General features: G+C 42.9%; 1 long non-coding RNA gene across 1 annotated transcript; it reads right to left on the bottom strand.

The window, feature by feature from the left end:
* Positions 1-255: 255 nt before the first annotated feature.
* Positions 256-5,595, bottom strand: LOC115082101. Its single transcript, XR_003854075.1, has 3 exons — positions 5,343-5,595; positions 1,198-1,378; positions 256-940 (listed from the first exon to the last, which is right to left on the bottom strand). It is a non-coding gene; the product is annotated as an uncharacterized LOC115082101 (long non-coding RNA).
* Positions 5,596-5,840: the final 245 nt, after the last annotated feature.

Genomic DNA, 5,840 nt, shown 5'->3' with positions numbered 1-5,840 from the left:
GGATTTTTTTTCTTTCATCTATCATGTTGAATTTTCTCCTTTTCCTTGTGTACTCTCTCTCTCTCTGACTTCTATTATTTAAGTCTTTCTTTCTTTGCAAACGTGATGAAAGATAAGTTAAAAAAAAAAAAACAAAAACCTAAGGGCATTAACTGGAATCCTTCCAGATCTGCCTGGGTTAGCCAGCTGCTGGAGTTTTGATGGTATTTGCTGTGGAAGACAGACAAGCAGTTTCTCTAATCTCAAAGTCAGTGCTTCACTGTTGACATTTGCTCAGGGACTTTGGGTAAAGCTCCATGTGAAATACTAATATATAGAGATTATTGTTGATCTAATTTGAGCATAAATTAAAAAGGGGGAAACCGGACTTAAAGTGGAAAAGAACAAGACTTGCATCTTTCCAAGTCACTTCAGTGGTTTGGGTGGAGGGAGCCCGTTAATGAGATAAAATGTTGCCTTTATATACACCCCACCAAAGAAACCAGCTAGACTGGGGAAAATGATAGTTGTAGCTTGCAGAAACAGCAGTGCCTCAGGGGTATGTGGAAGTACCAAAGAATGTAAAGATGCACAAAAACTAACAATTCAGGGGCTATTTTTTCCCCCAGAACAAAGAATATATGACTATTAGTGAGCTTTCCATCAAGACTGTGTTAATCTTATTCCATGCTGAAAATAAGACTCATAAATTGCACACAGCACTTGAATGTTTAACTTTCTACATTGAATCCTTATAGTACAATTGCAGACATATGTCTTTTATCTCTAGTCTCTTCTTTGATTCCTTCCTCTATATATCTGACCCCTTTTCTTTAAGATTCGCTTAATTTTTGGTGATCATCTTTGTGTCATCTTTTTCCCATCACTCCATTTCTGTATGAATGAATATTTTCTCTGGTCGCTCAACTCCTTTCGCTTCTTCCATTCCTCAGTCTTTATCCTGATCAGAAAAAATAAACACATAAACCATCAGCCTTCATTCAACTAGTCTGCTGATTCTTGCACTGCTGCTTTTCTGAGAAATTGGGCCATTAAACTAGCAGAGGGATCCTCTTCAGGAAATTTCATTTTGATGAACAGAACTTTTGAAAGGGAGCCAAGGAGTATAAGTAGACTCTGCTTACGCCTGAATGTAACTCACCTTGAGCTACTGTAAAGGGGTAACCTAATTTAAAAAAAAAAGTAAATAAGACTTACCTGATCTTTGGCCTCCAGGGAGGATGACGATGTCTGAACGGGTCCTAATTTGGTGAGGCCTGAATTGGGAGGGCTGAGGGCAGTGACAGCAGCATGGCAGAGGTTGATGACGACACTAGGCCAGGCTGCAAGGAACTGCCAAAGGCTAAAGGCAAGAGCTGGTCCAATGAAAGGCAGAGACCTGTAAACAAAAGAAGAAAAAAAGAACTAAAATCAGAGAAAGAAGAAAAAAAAAGGCCTGACAATGGCATGTGAAAAGGGGTCAGACCTGGGCGAGAGACCGCATTGCTGAGAGCCTCGGGTCGCCACTGAGTCTGACGGCAGGGCTGGCACCGAGGAAGGAAGGCCACGATCCTCCTTCCTGAGCGGCAATACCCCAATGACTTGGGTGCATGTTTGGTGCATTAAAAAACAAAAGGACTTAGCCTGACAACAGCAAGTGAAGGGGGGGGGGGGAGAGAACGCAACCCGGAGGTGTCAGATAGACCCTGGCACCCCACCGCAAGGAGGAAGAACCCCGAAACAATAAAGGAGGAAGTGGTGGGGAAGGTGAGGCACTAGAACCGAGGAACAGGAGAATTAAGCTGACCAGCAGCATTCAGCAGTGATAAGGAAAGCTGCCACTGCCAGGGCGTCCTTCTCCCGACTCTAGAGCAACATAAAGATAAATTGCTCTTGCTTCCACTGCCTTTGTTGCCCGATCGACTTAGGGTAAGTGCCTTTGGGCCCATATTTTTTTTTTTATATTATTTTAGTTTTTGCTGTGAGACAGAGATAGAAAAGAAGTTCAGGCCAAGATAAGAGATGTCATCAGTGAAATCACCAGCACCCACACAAAACACCAGCAAAAGCTAGGTACCACCTGACTAACAAGTATGTTAGAAAAGATGTATCCAGGTAATTATGTCATTGGCTTTCCTGGATATGAGTAAAGCGGTCAGTGCAGGTACATGTTGCACTCACCGGCTGTGGAGTCCTGCGGCTGGCTTCTCTCACCTGTCGGGGCCTGGGGATGGTTCCCTCCTCCTCCACGATGCCAGGAAACTGCCGCTGCCATTGTGCCTCTTTCCCGCGGCAAGGAACGCCGCCAGCACCTGACACCCGGCAGCACGCCTCTCTAGGACTCTTAAAGGGAATGCGGCGGGAGAATTTCCCGTCGTTCCAATCCAACATCATCAAGCAGGGACTACTTAAACCTAGTCCCTGCTCTTCAGCCTTGCCTCTGCAACATGTCATCTCTTCGGAGAAGCTGCCTGTTCTGCTCACGTTCCTGATTCTGTGTTCCACCTGACTTGGTGTTCTCCCTGACTGTGTGTTACTGCCTCCTGGCCCCATTCTCTCCATTGCCCTCCATCATCCTATTCCTGTCTCCCTGAGACTGATTTCTGGCCTCAACCCTTGGATTGTTCACTGGATTTTGCTGCCTGTTGCCTGTCTTGACCCTCAGAATGTTCTCTGGATTCTGCTACCTGCCGCCTGTCTTGACCCTTGGACTATTCTCTGGATTCCGCTGCCTACTGCCTGCCTTGATCCCTGGACTGTCTACCGGACTCCACTGTTAACCCCTGCCTTGGGTCCAAATCACCGCAGCCCTGTGATCTGCCTCCTGTCGACGAGGACCTGTTGGATCTTCTCCTCAGGTAAGGTCGATCTCGTCTTGACTCAGAGGTCCACCGACAAAACAGCAGCAGAGACCATGGACCTGGCAGATCTCTCCAGTCTCCAGGCCATTCTGGGACTTGCTCAAAAGATCCAGAAACAGCAACAATTTTGGAAAACCCTAGCCGGTTCAGTGGAACAGCTCAGCGCCTGTCTAGATACCACCACTGCTTTGACGAACAACACAGCCACTGCCGCTCCTGTGGCTTCTCCAGCAGCAACCGCCATCCACCTTCAGACTCCCCCCAGATATTCATGGGTTCCTAAATTGTGTCGAGGATTCTTGAATCAATGCTTCATGCACTTTTCTCTGCAACCCATGCAATTCTCCAGCGATTCCATCAAGACGACCTTTATTCTCTCCCTCCTCGACAGGAAGGCCCTGTCCTGGGCATTGCTTCTGTGGGAGCAAGGAGATGCCCTGCTTCAAGACCTACAGCAGTTTGTCAAGGCATTTAAGCAAGTCTTCGATGAACCTGGCTGTCGAGATACCGTGGGGTCTGTCCTGTTTCATCTATGCCATGGAGTTCCATACTATGGCCTCGGAATTAAACTGGAGGGAGGATAGCCTCCAGAGAATCTTTTTAGAAGGGCTATCCTCTCAAATAAAAGATGAGCTGGCCACCCAAGAACTCCCCGAATCCCTCGACGCCCTCATCAATCTGGCTGGGAGGATCGACCAGCGACTCCAGCAAAGGGCAGTTCTCAATGGGTTTGACACAGCTCTGACAGGAATCTGACATATACAAGGAGGAAAGACTTTGAGCTTCCATCCAAGAAACATCATCAGTATTCATAAGTTTTGATGACTTTTTAAGGTAGCGCATCAAAGATTTTCTTTATATTCAAGATTATCTTGTTTTATATATGCAAACTTAAGTTCTGCTTGAATCAAAACATGTGAATGGGAAGGGGTGTTCAAATTAGTTCCAATCCAAATTAGAATAAAAATGGACATGCATATATGTCTGGATCATGTGCAATCTAAACTAGTTTACTTATCCATATTTCAAATACTTGAACAAATTTTAAAAGAAATATCAAACATTTAAGCTACTCAAGTGTAAAGATTGATTCTCATAATTAAGAACAAAAGAACATAAGACTTGCCATACTGGGTTAGACCAAGGGTCCATCAAGCCCAGTATCCTGTTTCCAACTGTGGCCAATCCAAGTCACAAGTACCTGGCAAGTACCAAAACAATAAATAAATCTCAAGCTACTATTGCTTATTAATGAATAGTAGTTTAAGGAACTTAACCAAATCTTTTTAAAACCCACTTATATTAACTGCTGGAACCACATCCTCTGGCAATGAATTCCAGAGCTTAACTATGCGCTGAGTGAAAAAGAATTTTCTTCAATTCATTTTAAATGAGTTACTTGCTATCTTCATGGAGTGCCCCTAGTCATATTATCTCAGAGAGTAAATAATCGATTTACATTAACTTGTTCAAGTACATTCATGATTTTATAGACCTCTCCAAACTGTACAGTCGTAACTTCCTTAACCTTACCTCATAGGGAAGCCGTTCCAAGCCACTTATCATTTTGGTCGCCCTTCTCTGCATTTTCTCCAACCAACGCAACTATATCTATTTTGAGATGTTGCAACCAGAATTGCACACAGTATTCAAGATGCGGTCTCACCATGGAGCGATACAGAGGCATTATGACATCCATTGTTTTATATGCCATTCTCTTCTTAATAATTCCTAACATTCTGTTTGCTTTTTTGATTGCCACAGCACACTGAGCCGATGATTTCAATGTATTATCCACTATGATGCCTAGATCTATTTTTGGGTGGTAACTCCTAAGATAGAACCTAACATTGTGTAATTACAACAAGAGTTATTTTCCCTATATGCAACACCTTGCACTTGTCCACATTAAATTTCATCTGCCATTTGGAAGCCCAGTCTTGCAGTCTTGCAAGGCCCTCCTGCAATTTATCATAATCCGTTTGAGATTTAACTACTCTGTATAATGTTGTGTCATCAGCTAATTTGATCACCTCACTCATCGTACCCCTTTCCAGATCATTTATAAATATATTAAAAAGCCCCTGAGGCCCCTGAGGCCCTCCACTGTTTCCCTTTTTGCACTGTGAAAACAGACCATTTAATCCTACTCTCTGTTTCCTGTCTTAACCAGTTTGCAATCCACATAATTGCAAATTATAGATTCATTTTCCACCAAGTATTCAACCAAACTATATAGGGCCTTCAACAGATTTTCTTTCCATAGATACAGAATGAGGAATATAGTTTTCTGAATAAGGCCCAGAGACTCATTCTTTCCCATAGCTAACATTTATAGCTACCTGATTTAGATTAAACTTTTTTCAGAATCCTCCTCCCCATCAACAGTTTAGCACTGTGCCATTTCCTATTGCTCCACTTTTCATTTAGTTCTAATATCTCCATATATTGTTTACTGATGCCAATATAGAACATCAACCCCATATTGCCCTGAATACTTACAGTCAATATATAAGTGCTGCTGCAAAATCTCCAGGCAAATAGTTACAATAGACTTTCCTTTTTCTGTTGTTCTTCATTCTTACTTTTCCTGTTCTGTGGGAAACATCCAAAAAGCTGCAGGTTCTATCACATCACAAAAGATCTCAGTTGAGGTCTACCTAAATCTTAAATTGCCGGTATCTCTATTCCTGACTTGTCTCCCTCTCATCTTGAGATATCGATCGCCACATTAAAACCTCTGTGCTGCTGTTGCTGCTTCCAGCAGCAGAAGGAGGTAAGCACAGCCTGCAGCTCCAAGCCTTGCCAAAGCATAAGCCTGAAAACTGTTAGTCCTGTTTAATGCTGAATGAATATAGACACGTAAAGACAATTTGATCTTGGGGATTTACACTGAAATAGTAAAGTAAGCAAACTTCTCCCACCAAAACAAAAAAAGTACTTAAAGGAGATCAAATGAGGTTCATTTAGATTACTTGTAAATTATGAAGTAGCTGTAAT

Source organism: Rhinatrema bivittatum, chromosome 1, assembly GCF_901001135.1.
Source record: "Rhinatrema bivittatum chromosome 1, aRhiBiv1.1, whole genome shotgun sequence".
Classification (NCBI taxonomy): Eukaryota; Metazoa; Chordata; class Amphibia; order Gymnophiona; family Rhinatrematidae; genus Rhinatrema; species Rhinatrema bivittatum.
The sequence above is the reverse complement of the archived record's forward strand: the minus strand, read 5'-3'. Positions and strand labels throughout refer to the sequence as shown.